We start from the raw sequence: 25,193 nt of genomic DNA, 5'->3' as shown, positions 1-25,193 counted from the left end.
TTGTTTTCTCCTCCAGATTGTTCATCCTGCCTGCCCTATCCAGACATACCTGCCGGGACAACAACATGCACAAAAACAGGACAGAGCACAACCAAGCAACAATGTACAACAAAACAGCAACAACATCAAACCACTGACAAAGAACAAATTAAAATATACCAAGAAAGAAAAGCTTGCAGTTAGTTCAAGGATCGCTGGCCTTTAAGAGTGTTTTCCAGTCCAGCCTGTTGGGGCACCACTCCCTGTCCCCAATGTCCACCCTCATCATTCCCTGGGGATCTTGCTGCTCTCCTTCCCTGCTGTTCCGCAGCACTCCCCCAGTGCTTTGCCTCATTTGGCGGGATCAGATTGGGTGCAATTCCCACACTGTGTCTCTGGTGTTGTCCCCCGCAGGGCCATGGGTCAGTGAGGGGCAGATGATGCCTATTTCTCTGAGTGGTCTTACATATATACACCTTTAAATATTTGCAGAATCCCTCAAAAATACAATGTTGTTTAACTAGTTTTATAATAGTTTGTATAAAGCTATACTGTTTCCACCGGACTGGTGGTGCGTCTGTGATTAACCATTGACTGTTAGCCCAGAAGTAGATGTTCTGGCCACACAAAGTGATTTTGCAGCTTAAAGACTTAATGATCTTCACCCTGGAAAGTCCTGTGGGGCATTTCGACTCCATCCTTTGGAGTCTCTACAGGTCCCAATCGTACTGTGGCTCCAAAGAACAACTGCATATTGGTTATTACTTTTAGTAGATAAAGTAACACACCTGGAGAGAAAGAGGAGTCCAGAATCAAAAAACCTGTAAGGTCGCAATCATCTTTAAACAACTTAATCATCATGGATTAAGTTGTTGTCCACCATACAGTGGTAAATTGAGGCTTTCAAAACTAGTACACAGGATAAAGAACCATTAATAGATTTCACAACCCCGACCACTATTGAATTGCTTATTGTTGTATATAGAATGCCTGAAGTGGTGTCGTGCCGGTTTAGACTAACACATTTGAACATTGAAATTGGCGTTCATAGATATTAGCCTGTACAGCCATGAACACACGATTGGGAACCACAAGTCTCCCTAAAGGGAGAAATAATAGAATCCAATTCCAGAGCCTCATTAAACCTTAAGAGGGGGCTTCTTTTCTCCCTAGCCATTCTAAATCATTGCATATGATAGCTAAGTGTAACTTAAAGCGATTTGACAGAATTACTAAAGGAACAGGTCGTCATCAGTTCCTTAAAATTAAACTCTAGTACCGCATATGCCTTACTCCGACTGTCATGGCATCACATTGACGAACCTCTGATTCTTGTCTGACATCATCTGCCTCCTGGTTCCCCTTGCTAACACATTTCATTCCATCCAGGTGTTGCTGGGGGCCTTAAATGTGGACTTTGCTTACATAGTTCTAGATTGGTTTGTGCAATACTTGAAATTCATTTAAATAAGAGCATCTTTTTTCCCTCTGTCCTTGAACAGTTTATTATGAAACGTTATCTTCATTTACATTTGGCATAATATATTTAAGATGAAAGTGTGGATGCAGTGTTTCTTTCAAAATGTTGACTGATGTTTTCTAAAGAATGCTCATTGTTTGGAATAGAGTCTTGTTTACATGCTGCGGTACCTTGATTCCAAACTCATAATAATAAGTTGTTGTTAGCTGCCATTGTGTAGGTTCTGAACCATAGTAACTCTACGCACAGTACAAGGCTAAAGGCATAAACTGAGATTTAATTGTCAGAATATGTGCTCTGTAAAATCAAGCAAAGTAGTAGTATTGTTGCAACTTGATAATAAAGGCAGGTAAGAGACACATGCACATATAAAATTTCTAATGGCAATGTATAAAAATTATTGTGAATATATATATCATGCAATAAAATATATTGCATGATGCTTGCTAGTTAATGATGTTTTATTGCACACACTTAAGTATTACAATCTAAGCAGCTCTACAGGACAATTCACTCAGTGGTGCATCACAAAAACGCTTAACAAAGTTGAAAAATTAGTATTGTTTTTTCAAAGGAAATAAAATGTCTAGGGCTCAAAAAAATATTATTTCAGATTGAAAAGGAGCTACAGGTAATTGTAACAGTCACAGCCACGAGCCAGCACAAAAGCAACACTGTCTGTATTAGAAGGCTCCAAGGCTGCCAGCTTCCATGCAATGTGGTGTGCCCACTGAAAGAAGTAGGCATGCTTCCATTGAGAACGACTGCAGGAAAAGTGAATGTATACCAAGTGGCGGACTTCAGAAGGATCTCTTTCCAAACGTTGTAGCATGCAGTGCAAAAAGTGATTGATCCTATTAAGCAACTGCGCTGTCCGCTGCTCTAAGGCAGCTGATGCTTAAGGTCACTGTCTGTTTTGTTACCATACATCCCCACTGTGACTACTTTCACTGCAGGATGCGAGCAATGAATTGAGATCCTAATGACTGAAATATAAACCTAGTGACTGGTAGTTTCAACCCACTGCACTGTATTTGAACTTTTAGCCTTTTTTAATTGCTAAGTTAATCATTTTAGTTAAAATAAGTATGCCAAGTTCAATAGAAGGAAGATCCCTGGAAAGAAATCTAAAGTGTCATGGATGGATATATTGAACATAAACTAACACTTGCTTTATTTGGGATCTTACTTAAAAGTTACCTTATGAAAGAGTTCTTCCCTGATCTCCCTGTCCAAAATAGCAGCCACCTCCCACCATCAGATGTATTATTTCATTGTATCCTCTTACCCTGATTTTTCTCATCACAACCTGTTACTGAATGCTCCCAGTTATATACCTGTCTCTAAAACAGTGCCAGGAATATAAAAGTCATGCTTTTAAACAAAAAAATGCATAAATGGTATGGAATAAGAAGAAGTGCATTGCCCTTCTATCATTGAAACCAAAATAAAGAGTTTTCTTGGAACAATTTTAGGTAGTAGAACAAATCTTACAAAAAATCCTTAGTTAGGAAAAGAGCAGATTTTAATTTTCCAGTCTGATAATGAGCGAGAAAAGACAGTTGAAAATAAATAAAAGATAAGATTAACATGTGATATGACAAAGGGCTACCAATACATTTCTATTCATTTTTTCAAATTTCAAGTAAAGGGTACCTTCTCCTTTGCATCTGTCCCCGAACAAGTCAAGGCATCTCCACTTTGTGCTCCCACAGAGCTATGCAGAGCTGTCTATTTCAGAATATACATTGCTGATTTAAGTGCTGGCCTAACTGCCCTCTTCTGTCTCTGCGTTATGAACTCTTGAGTAGCAAGACCTGTACTCTATATCTTATTTAGTGCTCAATGCCTAGCACAAGGATGGGCACATTTAGATGACTAAATTATTATATTCAAACCCAAACAAAACAGGAAACCTTAAAGCAATAATCATGTAGGTACGAGGACTTCTAGCGGCTTAGTGGTTATATGTTGTGCTAACCAAAAGGTTAGGAGTTCTAGACCACCAGCATCTTCATGGGAGACAGGACTTTCTACTCCCATAAAAAACTACAGCAATTCTACCCTGGGCTCTACGTTGTTATGTGTCAGATCAAGTTGACGGCAGTGAATTGGTTTATTTGGTTTGTTTAGATGCACCATCTCTACTGAGGTTCTCTCAGAGAAATAAGCCTTATAGAAAATTGTTTGAAGTGACTCTTTTCACAGTTTTCCCAAGGAAGGAACATTGTTGTTCTTGTAAGGTACCATTTAGTGGGCTCTGACTTGTAACCTTCTCACTACTAAACCAGCCTTCTGGCTGTATTTCTTACAAGATAGATTTGTTTGCTCCATGCACACGAGGTGACTAAAAAAAAATACATGACTCGGGCCAGACACACCTTTGTCGTCTATGTAACAAAGTCCTCAAAGTTGTATTTTTAGCACTTAAAAGATATTTTGAAGATGATTTGTCTTATGTAGTAAATCATTTAATTTCTTGGTGGCCAATTCTATATGCTGATCGTGGATCCAAGTAAAATGAATTCCTTGAGAGCTCAGTCTTCTGTTGATCCTGATGTTGTCCATTGATCCACTTGTGAAGATTCTGGGTTTTGGGTGTTTATTTCTTTTAACAATTTTATTGGGGCTCTTCCAGATATCATAGCATTCCCAAGCTCAATCTCATCAAGTTACCACAATCAGTTTCAAAACATTTTCTTTCGCCTTGAGCTCCATTATCCACTCCCTCCCCACCCAACCTCTCAGGAACCCATATTTTTTTTTATTTATTTGCCATCCAATATGCACCCTTGAGTTGGGTTATACCATCATCAATGCTATTAAGCACCCAGGGAACCATTACTCCTGTTACTGTTTCTGAAGGGTTATCCATCTTGGCTTTCATGTATCACATGATCTTAATTATATAAATGAACATACAGAAGTCCAACATGATCAATGAGGTAAAATAGGTAAAAGCCATAATAGTAAGGGGAGGTAATATTAAAGAACTAGAGGATAGTTATGTGATTCATAAGTTCTGTTTTATACCCAAGATTGATCATACCTTCTGTGTGATTCTGCTAAGAGGGACTGTCCAGTTATCTTACAGGTGGGTTTGGGGTCTCCACTACATCCATGCTCTTTCACATCGATTTGGTTGCTTGTTTTTGAACTTCTGACACCTATTTCCATTAAGACCTAAGAATCACACAGACTTGTGTGCTTCTTCTATGCGAACTTTGTTGTTTCCCTGCTTGGTGGCTGCTTGTTAAACTACAAGCCTTTAAAACCCCAGATGCTATATCATTTTGTTGTTTTTGTTGTTTTAATTGGGAGCTTATACAATTCTCATAACAATCCATACGTACATCCATTGTGTCAAGCACATTTGTACATTTGTTGCCATCATCATTTTCAAAACATTTTCTTTCTACTTGAGTCCTTGGTATCAGCTCCTCATATTTACCCCTACTTCCCCCACCCTCCCTCATGAACCCTTAATAATTTATAGATTATTATTTTTTCATGTCTTACACTGACTGATGTCTCCCTTTACCCACTTTTCTGTTACTAGCCAGGCAGCATCAGCTTTCTTCACTACATTTGTTTATGCACCCATTTTGTCTTCAAAGATCGTGTTGGGAAGGTATCATACTGTTCCACATTGTTAGAACAGACTGTTCTTGTACTGAGGTAAGATTTAAGTAGATGTGCAAAGTCCATCTGCTTTCCTGTTGTGCATATATATTTATGTACACACATATATAAACCAAATAGATCTATATTTATATATATACTTATATACATATCTATATATGTGTGTATCTACATACCTATAGATATATCTTTCCTTTCTTCTTTCCTCCTGCCCCACTATCATGTTTTCCAATTGTTCACCTCTCAGTCAAACCTCTCAGATACAATTCAGTTAATCAAACCTGACCAGAAAAGCTGCACCGGCCTCACCATCAGTTTTGGAGCCCTGATGATTTCCCTGTTCCCCTTATTGGCTCACTGCTCATTTCCCCTGCTTCCTCCCTTCACATACCCCTCAGGAAGGGTCAGTCTAATTGCTGTCTTCTAGAATTGCCTATCCTGCCTAACTTGCATAGATAAATGTCACCCTAAAATGGAAAGAAAGAAGGACTATAAAATAGCTCCAATTCTATTAGGGATCCTGATGCAGAGCAGACGCACTCCTCTCTGTTAAATAACGGGAAGGACATATTAAAATTCCTCGGTCCAGTCCCATTTTCTTTCAAGGTTCCGTATCCCGCCAACCGCTTATCTAATAACCCATGCACCCTTGTAGTCTTCAGCACTCCTGTCTGAAAAGTGCAAATCTTACCCATATTGAAGGGTATAGTCTTTCTTCTTCATAAATAAACACTCAAGTCTTCTTCACTTGCTGCAAGTAAGGTGTAGCATCTGCATAGTGTAGAAGGTAAATGAGCCTTGCTTTGATTCTGATTCCATGTTCTTATTTCTGTGCTTGATTCGGCGGCACATATACTAAAATTGGAACGATACAGAGAAGATTAGCATGGCCCATGTTCTTATTTCTGATTTTTGCTAAGAACTGATTGAATAAGAATGCAGAAAGGATACAATCTTAAAACAAACCCTTTAGGAATTGTTTTCCTTTCAGGATTTTAAATATTTCAGTGTCCCCTTGTTCTGTTCAAATGCCACCTCTTGGTCTATGTACAGAATGGTACCGAGGTAGTACAATTTTAAATATATGAAAGAAGCTAATGGCTTGGATGCCCTGAATGGCCTTTGACTTAGACATTGATTTTCTTGGACAGCTCCAATCGAGAGGGTTGAAGAGAACAAACCTGGGGAAGAGATAGATTGCTTTGTGCAATTTAATACGCCATTTGTCTATATGTGTTTGTCTGTGTGTGTGCATGTTCATATCTCACTGTCATCAGGAATTATTATCAGAGACTGTTTATTGAAGATACATAAATACATTTGTAAAAACTTCTATTGAACCTTATCAATTGGATTTTTTTTTCTTATAAATAAACCAACCAATTGAGTTGGATGGAGTTCTGTCCAGATGTTTAGTGGGGTAATAATACCTACTAAGTAGAGATACTCAGAGATTAGAAATAAGCCAATTTTATAGAAAATAGTCTGTAGGAGAAATTGATACTTCAGAGAGTTTAGGAACAAAAGAAACATTATAAATACAGACAAGAATCAATTAGAACTGGATCTAACATAGTCCAGATTACATTTCATTTTAAACTATGACATTATTAATAAGAAAAAAGCAAATTTGAATAACTCATTTGATCAGAAACTGATGGACAAGACTTTTATTACTATATGTTTAAAAACATGAGGCATATTTTGTCTTATTTTTCTCTAAATTTCTTTTCAATAATTATATAATCAGAATCCTTTAGGTGGTACAAATGATCACATACTCAACAACTAGCCCAAAATTTGGTGGTTCAATTCTTCATCAGAGTTGCCTAAGAGGACAGCAATGATCATTTGATTCTCAATGGTCACAGCTTTGAATTCCCTGTGGGGCTCCGTTCCTAACTTACACTTAGTGGTCACCATGAGTCAAAAATCGACTTGATAGAAACCAACAATCATAATAATTTTATCATGCCTGTGACTTGGAGATATTCCGTATAGTAAGACATTAATAGGAATAAAAGTTTAAAGAACATTTTATTATGGAAAATGTGAATGCCAGATGCCTGATGGTAGAAACACAGATAATTAACACCTTAAAGTGTAATTTAGGGTCATTTATGTAAGAGTGAAAGCAACTGAATAGTACAGTGGTCTAAGCAATTTCTTGACTACTGGAGATTAATTTTTCTCTTCAACAGTCTGAGAAATGAATTTGAAGTTTACTTCCTTTAAAATAAGTCAGGTAGAATTGTAAGGAATCCAAATCCGAAATCTTCGTTGTTTGGAAGGCATGCCTCTGACGTAGTGCTATAAACTGTCAGGAAACAATGGACACAATACTGGCATGAGATAACTATAACAACAGGCACAGACATGTAGGCAACTTCTTGGTGCATAATTACTGTGTCTAATGGTCTACCTAAAGTTCTGCTTACTAGTACAAACATAGTTGAAAACAGCAGCTCTTCTCATCTGAGTCGCCTCTTGAGTAAGTTTGGAGGAAGCAATTAATTGGTGCATCCTTCTTTCAAAGCAAGGAAAGAAGAGGTACAGCTATTTTTATTCTTCTACATTTCACAGCAAAAATTAAAAGTACAAAAAGAATCTACAATCTGCCTTGTTACACTCCATTTAATTAGCTCCGCTGTCCTAGTAACAATAAATAAAAGGAACATTAGCTGTTTGGAAGAATTTGCAAAGCACCACGGAGCGGGGAGGAGTAAAGGGGTGAAGGATTGTGTTGGCTATCCTGGGAACACGTAATAGATTAACTTTAAGAGAATAATATTTTAAGTGAGTAGAAACAAAATGCTGATTGTTATAAAAATTTTTGAAATGTTTTTCAATAAAAAAATTAAAATGAGTGAGTGTTTTTGTCTATTTAGTTGTTAATAATTTGTTAGAAAATGTACTTTTCAGCTCTAAACACAAGGAACTTTCTCACAAGCTAACTGTTCTTTGAAATCACCTTCGATTAGGAAGTTAGTGGCTGTAGAAATCATCAAGCTTTATATCAGCATTGTAACTAAACAAACTTTTAATTATAATTTAATCCGGAATAATTTAATTATGATCTTTTGACCTTAATCCACACATGGTTTTGGTACATGCTATTACGGAGGAAGAATAGGTAATGGGAAATGCAAGAAAATAGTAAAAAGTACAAAAGGAATTGTATTCTAAGGGATACAAAGAAGACTATTGTTTAAAATAAAAAGTCATGTTAGACAAACAAAACATCATAGTGACAGAAATGGACTATTGTTAGCAAGTTTCCATTTATATTACATGAGTACTTTTATAAGTAGGCACGTGTGTATATATACACACATATTGATATATACATATATCTATATATATATATACATATCTACACACATTCCACTAGAAATTTAATATCCTAAATGACCAAAGAATAGGGTTAAAATATTTTTAAAATTTAGTTGCATTTTTACATTGTCTTACTTTTCTCGCTGGTAAAAATCTCCAACTTGATGCCAAATTAATGTTAATTATGGGTTCTGATAAGGGTGAATAGCAACATTTCTTTTTGCTATATCAGTAGAAAATGAATGTGTCTTCTCCGAAGCTTCAAGTTCTTTACTGGAACATGGTTCCTTTGAAACACTTGGTACAGGTGAAGGGCAGGCAAAATGAAGCTGAGTTGAGTTCCAGAGTTTGGTCCTACAACATTCAAGTGTGAACTGCAGTGGCAATGCTGGGAAGGGCACCCCGGTGGCCAGGAAGCTGCAATGGCTGCCTGTGAGTTTCAATTACTTGCTAAGAGAACTTCAGTCCTCAGGGAAAAACTGGATCCAGATCTCATAAAACTTGCTATAAATCGCAAAGCATGACAAAAATAAAATATAACACATTCTGCAAAGACTTGGAGACAAAGCTTGCAAACAAAAGAATATTTCAAATTTGGATATTAAGTAGCACAGGAATTCTTTAGAAGAGAGTATCAATATCTCATTCAAAGAAAATAGTTGTTTCATGCCTTTGATATGCTAACATGCAATGAATTAAAAGTAGTAAAATATGCTTTTTAGAAAATGTATAGAAGTTTTACAGGTTACAATTAAAAATAAAACTCAAGAAAGAACAAAGCATTCATGAGAGGAAGTTAATGTGCTCTATGGGATTTGCACAGGCAAACAAAAGGCAGATCAACTATTCTTCTTACACATTTAAAAGTAATAACTGACCTCGTGGTATGTTGGGATGTGCTTTTCAATATGACAATAATGAAACATAAAAAAAAGATTGAAATCATGGTAAAACCTTATAGTGTCTAGTAGTATATAAAGGTAACCACAGATTATTCTTATCTGTTTGTTTATTTAAATTTCCTTTTTTGTACCATTTTTAGTGGAAACTTCCACAGCTCTCACATTTTTCATTTGGCAGATCTCACGAGGTTCTTGATATCACAGTAGGAAGGAGTATTGCTGTTCAAACAGGCATTTGCTATTTATTAGCAGCCATTCGACTTTCAGACTCATGCCTCTGTCTTCACATATGTTAGTGAAATATTTATAGCCAGCAGCTTTTGTTTCCACTTTTCTTCTTCTTTTTAAAACTCATGTCATTCTTATCTCTGTTAACTTTGACACTGTGCATTGGTAACTCACCCTTTAAAGGAATCGAGGCTCTACAAAGACTATATGGACTTGGCTGTGTCACCTGCTTCAGCCAATGGCTCATTAGCAAAAGGTGGCTGGAGCGGGGAGGTGGGTAGTGCTTACCCGTTGAGGTGACTCCCCTGTCTCCTCTGTGGGACTTGAAGATGGCCGTATAGAGAAGGTGGGGCTGGCATAGAGAAGAATGAGCAAGCAAGTAGAACTCAGATGAGTTCCATCGTAGCCTGTGCCCCTACCCAATCTGTGCCTACCTCTTTAAATGCGGCTAAAGTTGCCCCAGCCCATCAAGTCCCTGCCAAGCAGGCTTAAATCAGAAAATCCACCTGAGTAATTTAGAGAATTCTGAGATTTGACGTGTGTGTGTGTGTGTGTGTGTGTGTGTGTGTGTGTGTGTGTGAGAGAGAGAGAGAGAGAGAGAGAGAGAGTTTGGTGTTAGGACCCTAAGTTCAGGGTAATTTGTGAAACAGAAACAATTGAGAATGAATGAATGCATAATTGTGTTAATCTGATTAACATTTACAAGGATAATGAAATAATAGTCAACATTTTAAACACAGAATGAAAAATAACTTTAAACCTCACTGCCATCAAGTCCATGCACTACCTGATAGGAAAGGATAGAATTGCCCCTGTGAGTTTCCAGGAAAAGAACTAGCCCCTCCATTCCCCTGCGCCGAAGGCCTGGAAGTTTCAAATTGCTGACCTTGTGATTCCTGGCATAAGTACTGCCCCACTAGGTGTCTTCTCACTGCCATCTAGGGTGACTCATTGTCACCCTGTAGGACCCGGTGGAACTGCCCGGTTAGTTTAAAAGACTTTAACTGAACCGTGGACAATTCAGATATCACATGAGATGCGTAACCAATATGCACCAGTATGTGAAAATAATTGGACTTCTTTTAAATAGATATGTCAGCCATCTAGTATCAGCCCACTCTTTCGGCTTTGTACGATTCGACCTGTGCCATGTAGTTGTCTGGTGTCCCATGAGGCTTCTCCCGTTCATCAAGCCCCTGTGCACTTCAGCACTTACCACGACCTGGTCCTTCCTGCCCCATCCTCACAACTGCTGTTAGGGTGGATCCCTTTGTGGCACACATTGTGTCAGTCCATTTTGTTGATGACGGTCCACTCTTTTGTTGCCCCTCTACCTACCAGGCATGCTGCTATTCTCTAGGAACTGGCCTCTCCTGACAAGATGTCCAAAATACGTAAGACCATGTTTGGCCATCCTTGCCTCTATGGAACAGAAAATTCTGGATATACTTCCTCCAAGACAGATCTGTTTGTTCTTTTGGAAGTTCTAAGTATCTTCAATGTTCTTCATCAGCAGCATAATTCAAATGCATCTAGCCTTTGTTCTTCCTTATCAATAGCCAAGTTCACATGCCTATGAAACAGTTGAAAACACCATTACCTGAGCCAGGCTCAACTTAATCCTCAAAGTAACGTCCTCACTTTTCAACACTGTAAATGGTTTTGCTCAGCAGATTTACCCAATACAACACATCTTGGGTCTTTCGAGTGCTGCTTCCTTGAGCCTTGCTTGTAGATCCAAGCACAATGAAATCTTTGACAGCTTCATAAAACAAAACCCTTTATATTTGTTCCTCCGTCAAATAACATTTCTTTCAAAATAGCATTCCAATGATCTCTAAATTTCAAGATTAGGCTAAGAAAATCTGATTATAATAGAACCCTTATTTAACTTCAATCCTAGATATGAATATATCAGGCAGAAATTATCTGTTGATGTGACTTTATCCTCCACTAGACTTTAACCTAAAAGAGCTCTGGAAACATGATCAGTTATATATTGGCCTGTTAGCCTCATGGTCGGTCATTCAAACCCACTCATTACTCCATGGGAGAAAGATGAGGCTTTCTGTTTCTGTAAAATATTGCAATCTCAGAAACCCACAGGGACACTTCTACTCTGTCTTGTAGGAGCTTTGTAAATTGGAAACAACTCAGTGGCATTGTAGGTTTTTGGTTTTTTTAGGAGGGAGGAGTTTTAAAGTCCTGAAATTTGAGAAGACTTGTCAGTGAACCCCTATAATCTAGTCTAGTGATTGATAAATATTAGATATTTTATCTATGTAACTTGGCTGAACTTACTAGTATAGTAATATATACTGTACTATAATACACTAGTATAAGAATTGGCTGATATATATCAACTAGAGAGACGTTAGGTAAATACTAGAAGTCAATGAATATTCTAGTGACATTTATAACAGCAAGTAGCAGAAATGGTTATTGCTTCAGAAAGAAAATATTTAAAAATGTAAACTTCAAAAATAGAACTCAGAATTTAAAAGTTGAAAAGTAAGGTTGCCTAGCAAGAAACCATGAAGAAACTTTGAGGGTAGATGCTATCTGTATTTTATCATCCATTAAAGGCCCTATTCTCTACATGCAACTACTTTGGATGGAAAGAGCTTACAGACAGAACAGTAAAGTTTCTGATCTGAGAAGAAATACTCAAGAAAAAACTCTGATGACTGAAAACATATACAATGTAGTTAGCTGTTGAATCTATAATCTAAAATGCAATGCCACCATCCTGGGTTGGGGATGTCTTTGTTCAGTTGTACAGTGGAGAGAAAGTTTAGAGGAAGAGAGAAGAAATAAGAAACAGAGGAATATACTGAATCAAAGATTAAAACATTTAAGTGGTATCATTTGTTTTAAATAATGGTTATATCAAAACTGAAAAATCATATTAAATAAAGTGATATGGTTTATTTGTAAGATTATTTTTGCATATCCAAAATTATGTTTAACAATGCCAATCTTATTAATGAACACCATAATTGATCTGCATTTTGTTGTTAACTTCCTTAGTAATACTATTAATTAATCTCATATTTATGGAAGAAAGTTTTCTGTTCTCTCTAGATTTTTGTGAGATGTAATAAGTACAAGGAATGCCCACCTGCCTTAAATATAAGAATTTATTTTAGAGGGAAGTCAAAGTTGGATGATATATAAATGTTAAAAAATTCACTTTAATTAATAATCATTTTAATTCTCATACCAAATAAAAGAAAATTGATATATTTTAAAAATATTTTTGTCTTTCTAGTGACACTAATAGTATGGGAAACACAGCTGAAAGTCATAACTTATTATTAGCTAGTCAGTATTTGATATTTAATACATCAGTCAAAATTAAAATGGGAGTCTTTGCCAACTTGGGAATTTCTAGTCAATAGCTGTTTGAATGTGCAGAAACCTAGAGAGAGAAAACAAAAAAAGAAGAACTTGCTCAGTGTATTTTAATCTGATAAACCCAAGAAAAATTCAATCCTCAAGCGACAATATTGAAAGAGTCTAAGGACAAAATATTGAAGGATGTAAGAAGCATCAAAAGAGGATGTTAAAAATACACCGTCACTGTACCTAAGAGAGCTACTCAACACTCCACCCTGTGAGGAGGAGGCACATGAGCAAGAACCAGTCATACTGCAGGAAGAAGCTCTGGCTGTACTGAAAGCATTAGCCAAGAACAAGGCTCCAGGAATTGATGGGATACCAATTGAAATGTTTCAACAAGCTGGTGAAGCACTTGGAATCACTCACTTCTCTATGTCAGGAAATTTGGAAGACAGCACTTAGCCCACTCACTGGAGGAGATCCTTATTTACATCCATTCCAAAGAAAGGTGACCCAACAGAATGCTCCAATTATAGAACAACATTGATATCACATGCAAGTAAAATTTTACTGAAGATCATCCAACAATTGTAGTAGCAGTTCATTGACGGAGCTGCCCGAGGTTCAAGATGGATTTAGAAGAGAAGTGGAACAAAGGAAGTGTTGCTAATGTCAGATGAATCTTGACTAAATGGAGAGAATACTAGAAAGATGTTTACTTGTGTTTCATTGACTCTGTTAAGGCAGTCAATGGGATGGATCATAACAAACAGTGGATTGTCTTGAGGATAATTCCATTCTAATTAGGCTCATGAGGAAAGTGTACATGGCTCAAGAGGCAATTGTGTGACTAGAACAAGGGGAGACAGCAAGGTAGAAAATTGGGAAAGCTGTAGGTCGTTTTATCCTCTTAAAATCCTTATTGAACCTGTATTCTTAGCACATCATCAGAGAAGCTGTATTATATGAAGAAAAATGCAGCATCAGGTGTGGAGGATTGTTTGATTTCTAAACAACCTGGGCTGTGTAGATTACGCAATCTTGTTTCCTAAAAGTGAGGGGAACTTGAAACATTTGCTGTTGAAGATCAAGGTTTACAGCCTTCAGTATGGATTACAACTCAATGTAAAGAAAACCAAAATCCTCACAACTAGACCAATAGGTAGTACCATAATAAATGGAGAAAAGATTGAAGTTATCTATGATTTTGCCTTGCTTTGCTCCACAATCATTGCTCATGGAAGCAGCAGTGAAGAGATTGAAGGGCACATTGGATTAGGTAAATCTACTTCACAAGACCACTTTAAAGTGTTGAAAAGAAAGGATTTTACTTTGAGGACTAAGGTGCTTCTGACCCAACCATGGTATTTTCAGTTGCCTCATATGCATTAAGTTGGATATTGGATAGGTAAGACTGAAGAAGAATTGATGGGTTTGAATTTTAGTACTGCATAGATTATTGAAAGAACTAGGGAGTGTCAAAAGGACCACCAAATCTGTTTTAGATGAAATATCAGCCAGAATGCTTCTTAGAGACAAAGATGGTGAGACTTCATCTCCCACAGTTTGGGAATATTGTCAGGAAGGACCGGTCCCTAGAGAAGGACACCATGCTTGGTAAAGTATAGAGGCAGTAAAAAGAGGAAAGCCCTTAGCAAGAAGGACCGAAACAGTAGCTGCACTAAGGTGCTCAAGCATAGGAATAATGGTGAGGGTGGTCGAGGACCAGGACTGGGCATTGTTTTCCTCTGTTGTGACACTAGGAAGGGGAACCGAACAGATGGCACTCACCACCAGTTGCATGGAGACTGCTTAGAGAATACAACTGTGTAAAAAATTATAATAATGGGTGCTTTTAGTGGTGATGTGAATAAGAGAGTCAAAGGCCTTTTCAAGGAACTTAACGAGTATGATGTGATACGATTGGACCCCAAAGCATGAGCTAATGTGGAGATGCAGAATGCATGGAGATTCAGGCAGCAGGACTCAGATCATGCAGTGCCATGCCACATGATAATATTATGGGGTAAGTTTAGAAATATGAGGTGTCCATTGGATGGATTAAACAATTCTACAAGAATAGTTTATCACATAGATGTTTTAAAATGACCTATCTGGTACCAGATAGAAGTCTGATGGGAGGGTTTCTAGAATTGACATCCAGATGAGATTCAGGAAGCAGCTCTTGTAGGCCATTGGACAAGTTATTGGAATGTACGGAAGAGAAAATAGCAGTTGCACAATCTATGATGAATGAGATTTAGATTACAAACCAAGCAACATGTTTAGGATGATCTGTTTTTGCCCTATATTACTGATTCGAAAAAACTGAATAAAATCAGGGTTAGGCACAATTTATTTAGCAAATATATTTTGCGTGCTGTCTTATTTATCTAGTAGTGTTATACAAAAAAAATATATAAGCATATGGCTTTAACAAACAGAAATGGATTCTCTCACAGTTCAGGGGGCTGCAAATGAAAATGCAGGGACTCTTCTCTAGAGGAAACCTTTCTTTCTTTGTAAGCCCCCAAAATAGCTTACATATTTACAGGTGGTTAAGAAGTACAATATAAAAACATACAAAAATATTTTTTAAAATTATGCTGTAGTAGCAGATCTCCATCATTGATGTACCCTTTCTCTGATGTGAGAGATCTATTTTTGCCTTTATTAAAAATGCAAATGCTGCATATCTGCCACTCCTTTTGAAGTATACATTGCTGATTTTTTTAAGTCGAAAACCAAACATTATTTTGAAATATTGCCTATGTGGTATTTGTGTCAGACTGGGTCGCCCAAGGAAACAAAAACAATGACATGCACATGTGTAAGAAAACATTGTGTAGATCAGGAAGTAATTCTGTATCCAGAAGGCGTCCCATCCCAGTTCAAATCAAGCGCATGGGTCCCACGCTAGCCGGAGCCCTGTGCAGTCACGAAGCTGAAGGTGGATTAGAGAAAGGTAAAATGAAAGCAAGGAGATCACCGTGCAGCCGGTGATGAGTCACTGGATCTGATACCAATAGGTCCATTGGAAGGGCGTGGAAGGCTCCCAGAATCTGCGGCCCCTGGAGTTGCGCTGGAGCAAACACAGAATCCTAGCAAACAGGAGGCCAAAGGCAAGGGAGAGAAATTCTCACATTCTCTCACAAAAATACACACCCCAAGGAGACATCACCAAGCTACCATCTGAGTGACTGGTTGGATTTCACCCCTCCCTCCACACAGATGCCATGACGTTTACGTAAAATCTAACTACTACAGTGACATAGAACCGAAAAAAACCCTAAATTGAAGGAATTGAGTAATAACACCAGAACTTGAATTGAAATGTAATTACATGTAGGTGAAGATTAAATTTTGTTTGTTAAGTAATATAATCAGTTATTCAACAGGTATGTATTAAGTGCTTAGTCTATGCCACGCAGCCCAGGTGAGGCAGTGCTTAAGCACTGGCCTGCTAACTACAGAGCCTGCACAATGAAATCCCTCCGCTCCATGGGGTAAATGTGAGGTTTCCTCCTTCGTAAGGCATCTGCCACAGAAACCCACCGAGGCACTTCTATCCTTGCCTGTAAATTCACTGTGAGTTAGAATTCACCCAATGACAGTGAGTTTAGGGTTTTGCCACTGCTATTGACACTAGATTAAACTAGTGAATAAACTAGATGAAGTATATTGAAATGTGTTTGTGGTTGGGTAGAGTAATTTGCTGTTTTATACAAAGTGTTCAGAAAAATCGTTGTTGAAAAGGGCAACAGTTGGTCAAAGATCAAATATACACAGGATTCTCAGCAGACGGGAAACATTTGCAAAGCCTGTAGTAGGGGGTGTGCTCCCTTAGTTCCGAAGGAAGAGAAGGCAGGCTTTCAGTCAGTGAGGGGCAAAAGTCAGAGAGCCAGGAAGGCAGACCAAGCCGCCTAGAACAGTGTGTGTCAGAAAGAGTCAGCTTTACTTCTAAGAAGGGATGCCGCTGAGGAACTTCCTTGGAATTCACTGGAGGAGTCAAGGAATGTGACGAGCTCTGACTTATTCTTAAAAGAAGCACAATGTTTGCTGTGTGGAATTAACTCCAGCAGAGCAAAGATGGAAACATTTAAACTATTTAGTAGGTAATTATACTCATTCATTGAGAGATGCCAATTAATAGGCAATTATACTTATCTAAATGAGAGATGGATGAGAAATAGAATAAAGCTCATACTAGTAGAGATGATAAGATAAACAAATTCTGGATATATTTAGAATATAGCGATTGTAGCATTTGCGGATGTACTGGAAGTGGGTTATAAAAGAAAGGGGAAGATTAGAGAATAATCTTTAAAAAATGCATGACAATTCACATGAATGATATTGCACAATAAATTAAATCATCTTTATTTAAGATGCAGATACACAGCTGCCAGGTAAGCTGGTGGAGACGCATTGTTGGGCATGTGGCTCCAGAGCTACAGTCAGAATAGTAACCACAAGTCATACCTAGCTAATGAGGACCTGCCGTGTCAAAGCAACTGAAGAACTAGACTGAGATGTGCTTGCAAGTATAAATTAAGGACCAGAATGCAAAGACATAATGTTTGTGTGTGTGTGTGTGTGTGTGGCAGGGGTGGAATGGTTTTAAGTAAATACAACATTACAATACCTATTTTTTGTTGATTACATGTTTAAATGATAAACATTGTGAATTACCATTAAGCCAGCCCCTATTCATGGTAGCTATATATATATATATATATATATATATATATATATATATATACAGAATGAAATGTACATCCATCCAGTCAATTGTGTATTTCTATTGTTTTCATGTCCCTCTACTTTACAAAACATGTTGTCCTTCTGTAGTGTTGATCTCTCCTGATAAAATGTCTATATTGGACATTTTTTTAAATAAATCTCATTTTCAACATTTAGTTTTTGGAGTAAGATCAATAGTCTATTTTAGTTGGGGAGATCCACTGAAACCCTCCGCCCCAAGGAAGCCTGCTGCTCTGGAACAGACTGGCGCCAAGCTTCCTCATCCGAACGACACCCAACCCACCACGATTTGACAGACTGGCAGATAAGATTGGTGAAACACTAATAATTTGTGTGTATAGGGTTAAATAAAATACATGCTTCACGAAGAAAAAGATCAGTCAAAATGGAGCAAGCCTGCCAGCAAAAGGATTAACACAATACCCACAATAATGGCCTCCAGCCTACGTAAGGTCATGTGGGTAACTTGGGAACAAACAGGGTTGCGATGTTTTATATGTGAGGTCCCCCAAATTTTGAGCCAATTGGAACAGCAACTACAACAATGGGTATTATAATTACTCTTGCCTATTTTAATTTTAATGTGGTTACTAGAAAATACAGAGTGGCCTGTGTGGCCTGGATGTTACTCCAATTGCACAGGGCCAGTCTAGATGAATGTCGCTAACATGGTAATTACCAGACGAATACCTAGAGCAGCTAGAAAAATCCATGTGCTGAGAGAGAAACTGCATTTAAAAAGGAAGTGATGTTTGAGAACACAAGCAGCACAAGAGACTTAGAAGGTAGCAAGAAACAAGGAAGACACTGGTATCCAGGGAGTCAAGTGGGGCATTTTTGCATATCATTGGTAGCTTTTGTTACAAAAGTACATAGGATTAATACAAAATAAGGGACACTTTTGTGCTAAATGGCCTCTCCATTTTGGGACAATCATCTCTTGGCAAATGGAATAGACCACAGAATACAAACGTACGCATTGCAAACTCTGACATGGTTGTTTTCCAGTTTTAAACTGGAATAAAGGTGTTTGCCCCTTCACAGGCCTCACAGTCCCAAAGGAAGGTCAAGCAGATTATTTACTAATGAAGGATGGACATTTTCCACCTTGGGAAGGAGCCTTGGTGGCACCTATGGTTAAGCTAACACAGTTTGGTGGTTTGAACCTACCTGTGGTTCTGCAGGAAATATAAAACCAAACAAATAACATTTTACTCCAATAAAGATTATAGGTTAGGCAACTCCATAAATCAGTTCTTTTCTGCTTTAAAAAGATTGACTGATCTGAAAGTTCCTCCACCACCTAGAAATTGGACAGAAGTCAATCACATGATCTAAGAGGATAGATTGACAAAGTGTGTGCGGCAGCATGGTTGTGATGAGAAAGAACTCCCGGAGACGCCTGAACTTGCTTGTAAAGGAGAACTGATGTCAAACTGATGTGTGGGTATGGGCATTGTAGGCATAGCATTAAACTGAATTTTATTAATAAATATATAGAGGAGGCTCACTGGGGCAGATAGGAACTGGAAACACAGGGAATCCAGGACAGATGAATCCCTCAGGACCAGTGGTAAGAGTGGTGATACTGGGAGGGTGGAGGGAAGGTGGGGTTGAAAGGGGGCACCGATTACAACGATATACATATAACCTCCTCCCTGGGGAATTGACAACAGTAAAGTGGGTGAAGGGAGATGCTGGACAGTGTAAGATATGATAAAATAATAATAATATATATATAAAATATCAAGGGTTCATCAGGTAGGGGTGCGGGGAGGGAGGGGGAAAAATGAACTGATACCAAGGGCTCAAGTGGAAAGCAAATGTTTTGAGAATGATGATGGCAACAAATGTACAAATGTGCTTGACACAATGGATATATATATATATATATATATATATATATATATGGATTGTGATAAGAGTTGTACGAGCCCCCAATAAAATTATTCAAATAAAAATAAATATATAGAGCAGGAAAAACATATCTGCAATAATTTTGCTCCAGTTTTTCTAGGTCTATATCACTTATAAGAGGCACTAGTGCTTCCGCCAAAATTCAAACTAATTACCATCCTAGCTCTCCAATATGGCATAGAAGAACTGTCCCTGTGGGTGACTGAGACCATAAAAAGTCTCCTTTTTCTTCCATGAAGGGGTTGGTGGGTTCAAACTTCTGCTTTTGCAGCTAGCAGCCCACTGTCTAACCACTGCACCACCAGTGTTTCTAGGAGTATGTTTATTAAAGAATACCAAGCATAAGTACAGTCGGAATACTCCCACAAAGCAAGGACAAAGACTCCGTCTCCTGCGCTTTGAGGACTGCTCAGCAGACATCCGTCCCTGGAAGAGGCTACCACGCTTGGTAAAGCAGAGGGGCCGGGAAAGGGGAGGCTTTCAGCACGGAAGCTGTAACAATGGGCTCAAACCAAACTATGCTGAGGTTGGAGCTGGACCTTGCAGTGTTTCCTTCTGTTGTACCTACTCGACTCGATCGCACCCAACAGTGTCGATGAGTGTGTGTACAGAACATTGAACGTCCTTGAACTGATGTTTTCTTAGCATTTTAAAATTAAAGCCCCCAAAATATCCTCACCGTCATCAAGTCAATTCCAACTCATAGCAACCAGCTAGAACTGCCCCAGTAGGTTCCTGAGACTGTACTCGTGACAAGAGTAGAAAACCTTGTCTTGCTCCACAGGAGTGCTGCTGGCATAGAATCGCTGACCTGGAGGTGAGCAGCCCAAAGCCCAGCCACTACTGTGCCACCTGGGTTTCCTGCTTTCAGAGTTGGGAATAAATATGCACATGACGTTTCATTTTCTTTAGACAATCAAGTGAGAACTTACAGTAAGAGAGATTATATACTTTCTCACTGTAAAATTTACAAATATCAAAATAATGTACTTATCTGTATATGATCAGATACTTCCTTTCGAAGGAGTCCTGGTGGCCCTGTGAGATAAGCATTTTGTTGCTAAAGTCCAGGTGGGTGGTTCAAACCCCAGGACACTCTGTGGTGGAAAGAGGAGGCTCTGCTTCCTTCAAGACTCGCAGTCTCTATGGCGCTGCTATGAGCTAGAAATGACTCAGTGCCAGTGAGTTTTTCTTAAGAATCTTTCATTACTTTTATTTACAAACATTACTATAATGATTGAGTGAATGTTTTATGCAACATGACTTTTGTCTACGTGTGTCCTCAGCTCCATTTCCTTTTCTCTAAACATTCATTTATTTGTATTAAACTACTTACCATCAATGATTTACACTTTTATAGAGTTTACTTCTTTTTGTATGATAGTCTAAATCCACTGTGACAGCCTCCATGTCAAGGGACTTCCTCTGTATCTCCCTTCTCACTCAACAGCTATTTCAGTTAAACACAAAGTAGCTTCACAAGTAATGTGCTCATATTTCACCAAGCACTGTAATGTAAGGGAGGTCTAAGTTGTTGGGAAATTAAGGTAATAGGAGTCAATGGGTGGCACTCTCTGTCATGTGAGAAGTACCCAGATCTTGCCACCTATTTCATCAACTAAAAAAAGTTTTAAAATTATAATCCCATTATATAAAACCTACTCTTTGTTATTAAAAGGTAATTCATTGTACTAACTCAGAAAAAATATAAACTCAAACTATGGTATTATTTTCAAAAGATGATAATAGGGTGCACCTTTTAAATAAAGGAAATGTATATAAACCAAGAAGAGATGTATATTACAGAATAACAGAATAATAACTTTCCTTCATACACAAGATATTAGTGATTTTGAAAAATTAATCAGAAGCAACAAAGAACAGAAAGTTCTTTTAATGTCTTTGGAAAAATGTTTATCTTGAGTTAAAAAAAATGAACTAAGTCAGTAATATTAAATTTGATGCTGAAAATCACAGCAGACATATAATCTACTAAGTGAAGGTGACCAGTAAAACATAAATATGGTTATAATATATCTCTATGCTAAATATTATTATATTATATCTCTATGCTATAGTATTTACAGATTGAGTAGTACAGGATATTTCACTTAGTTTCCATAGAAATTCAATAAATTTTATATTATTATCCCCATAGTGGAGGCAAAGATAATAAAACTCAGGAACTAAGGTAACTTCACAGATAAATAGAAAATTGCTGTTTAATTTTATTCACTAACACTTTAAACCTCATTTTTATCCCAGCCAAATTACTTCACAAATTCTCTTCCATACAGTCATGAGATAAAATAGAAGTAGAAACTAAATTAAGAGTTGTATTCTTGTATTTAAAATAAAATATTTAATTAATGATTAGTTTGTTATTGATCACACTTCATGAAAATTTTTCACACCGCAAACTTGCCAGAGGGAAGCTAATACTAACAAAGAAATACAACAAATAGAGATAGAAAAAGACGGAAAGAAAGCCCCTCTCTTTTAAATCATTTTATTGGCGGCTCCTATAACTCTTATCACAATCCATACATACATCCAATGTGTAAAGCAAAAATTCCCTTTTAAAAAATTCTGAGGAATTATATAAGCATTATTCTGTCACAATGTCTCCAATCTGATTTTGACCTAGCTATTATGCCTGAAGAAACACGCTGAATTGTGTTTTTGATATTTTGATATTTGTAAATTTTACAGTGAGAAACTATATAATCTCTCTTACTGTAAGTTCTCGCTTGATTGTCTATAGAAAATGAAACGTCATGTGCATATTTATTCCCAACTCTGAAGCAGGAAAGCCAGGTGGCACAGTAGTGGCTGGGCTTTGGGCTGCTAACCTCCAGGTCAGCGATTCTATGCCAGCAGCACTCCTGTGGAGCAAGACAAGGCTTTCTACTCTTGTCACGAGTTACAGTCTCAGGAACCTACTGGGGCAGTTCTAACTGGTCAAAGAAACTATGTATAAGAAAATGTGGGTAACAGGGACTCAGACCAAGTTGATCCATTACATGGTAAATCACCTTGGAGTTGATTTATAAGATAAGGTACAAAGTTTATTAGTATTAAAAGCAATAAAATAATTAACAATTATCGAAATGACATGATATTAGAAAGTATTTAAATCAGATTGTGCAATCAACTAAATTTTATAAGAACTCTTGAATATAAGTACTAATATTTTCTCCTAATACATTATGAGAAATTGGCACAGAAATAAATATATTGGCCATAATCACATAGCTACTAAGTATTGAGTCCTGGATACACCCCCCCCCCCCAAAAAAAAAAAGCTAACTAAACAGCTCAATCCCAGTATCTCTCTACACTAACTATTATCCTCAATGCTAAGGTGATGGTATCAAGCTTTCTTACACCACTATTGCTTCCCTGGCTAAATGATTGATAGTTCAGAAAGAATGGATGTTCAAATCTCTTTGACAAAGTACTCTGCGATACCAGCTAGCTTGGAGAAAAGGGTGATTTGCTCATGACTGACCTAATTAATCAATTTTAATTAACGCTATTCAATTTGTTTGACATCTCAACTTCCTTACTTGGAAAGTTTGGGTATGATTCTTTAGAGTGAAAGATGGTTAGTTATTTTCCTCCAATTATTTTGTCTTTGTGGAAGGAAGAGAAGAGGAGGGAGATGATCATCTATCAAAGAGATTGCTGCAAAGAGTTTGGGAACTCTTTTCCCCAAAAGTCTGGTTATTTCATACTTCAAAATGTAGCTTAAGGATAGTGCTGCATAAGAGTCTTCATCTGAAAGCAAATAGGGAAAAGGCTTTGCTCTTTTTGACAGTATGTAAAACCCTTCGCAGTTTGTAAGCGTTGCTACTGCAGTGTAGTGGGACCTTCTGTTTACATAGGGCCTGTGCCTACAAAGAAAACACAACCTTGCACCCATGCAAGCCTCCAAGGCTGTGATGTGAGACCTTGCTATTACATTCAGCTAACAAATCGATGCTGAGAAGAAAAGTGAGACTTTTGTGAGAATGAAATGCTTTGCAGATGAACACAGTGAGAATTAGTGAAATTTACCATATACAAATAGAGACTCTCCTTGGAAACTCTAAGGCTTAAAAGTACAATGTAGATAGAGGGGATTCATTTATTCTTATGAAAGGACCAGTTGTTAACACTGAAATGATAAGAGGGTTTTACTATTAGAAATTCGGGGAAAATATCTGGCTTTAAGGTGATACAGTGAGATTTATTATATCTGTCCCCATGTAATTCTTTTTGAAATTGTATTAGAAGTTTGACAACATAACTCTTTCCTCTTTTTGTTCAAAGCCATTAATTATTGGTATCTAAAGTTGTACTCTTACCTTTTTTCTCCTTTTTTCTAAAAAAAAGTCAAGTAATTTGGATAGTCCAAAAAGCGTAATGTACAAACTGCCAGCCCTGAATCATTGGCATTTACCATGTGTCCTAATTGTTTCCATGTGTTTCCTCTGTAAAGACCAATTCTAATCAATTATACCTAAACATTCTGGTTTTATCATCAATTGCTATGCTAAGTCATTGACAAAATTCCTGCCAGTCCCTGGGCAAATGCCTCCCAGAGTTGCCATTTTTCCACTGCAGGCTGAGAGCAACCTGACAGAGCTCCTCACCTATGTAGTTGACTTAAGCAACTTGTTTTAAAATTATTACTCTTGTGAGTTATGTACTTAGATATGCTTTTCATAGAACTTAGTGTGCTCTCTCTATAAACATTGGAATAATATATCTATTTGAACGGAATTTATTATTACATGCTGTTGTATGTGTGTAAATATGCAGATTTTGTCCAGACATAATTTCCACAGACTACATTTGTACCTTGAAGGTGAAGTGTCTTAATCACTATTGGCATTATCCAGATTTTTGTATGTAGCATTATTCAACACCAGCTAAATCCATTGGCATAGAATCAATACCCATTTTAGAGTTCCAAGACAGCAATTCGTTACCCTACCAGACAGCATCATTTTTCTCCCAAGGACTGACTGGTGATTTGAACAGCCAGTCTTGCAGTTAAGAGCCCAGTGCCTAACCCATAATGGCATTTCGGTGTTAATCAGCTGTCTTTTACTGCAGGTGATAGGAACTCAGTAATGGCTAGCATGAATTTAAGAACATTTTGGAGAAACGTGTTATAAACTGACTTGACATTAATAGGAACAAGGGAGTGTGAGCAATTTAGGTTGTTGCTCTCAAGTGGACTCTAACTCATGTCAGTCACAGAGGTGTCACAGTCCAAGTGCACTGCAAAACGTTTTTCATCGGCTTACGTTTCAGAAGCAGACCACCGATCCTTTCTGCTGGCATGATCTGGGTAGACTTGAACCTTGAAACTTTGAAGTAGTCACTGAGCACAATGATCTATTGGTACCACTAAAGGGGCTCTATCGTTGTTGCTTTATGTCTTTGAATCTATCCCTACTCAAATCCAACTGTCCCATGGGAATTGCTGAGTGGTAATCTTTTTTTTTTTCTTTCTTTACAGTTTTATTGGCACATAATTCACATATCACACAATTCAATAAGTTCAATCATATCAAGAAGAAATGTTCAATCATCACCACAATCAATCTTAGAAC

The 25,193-nt window shown here is 37.6% G+C and overlaps 1 protein-coding gene and 1 pseudogene across 1 annotated transcript in view; both read left to right on the top strand.

Annotated features, from left to right (window-relative positions):
• LOC123520981 (adhesion G protein-coupled receptor L3-like) overlaps window positions 1–25,193 on the top strand; it is a 612,162-nt gene that overhangs the window by 484,502 nt on the left and 102,467 nt on the right. The window lies entirely within an intron of this gene.
• Window positions 5,933–5,997, top strand: LOC115873369 (annotated as a pseudogene).

The sequence above is a fragment of the Echinops telfairi genome, unplaced genomic scaffold (genome assembly GCF_000313985.2).
Source record: "Echinops telfairi isolate 266 unplaced genomic scaffold, ASM31398v2 ScPeMD7_7468;HRSCAF=8506_0, whole genome shotgun sequence".
NCBI classification, from domain to species: domain Eukaryota; kingdom Metazoa; phylum Chordata; class Mammalia; order Afrosoricida; family Tenrecidae; genus Echinops; species Echinops telfairi.
Note: the sequence above shows the minus strand (reverse complement) of the source record. Positions and strands in the feature narration are given on the sequence as shown.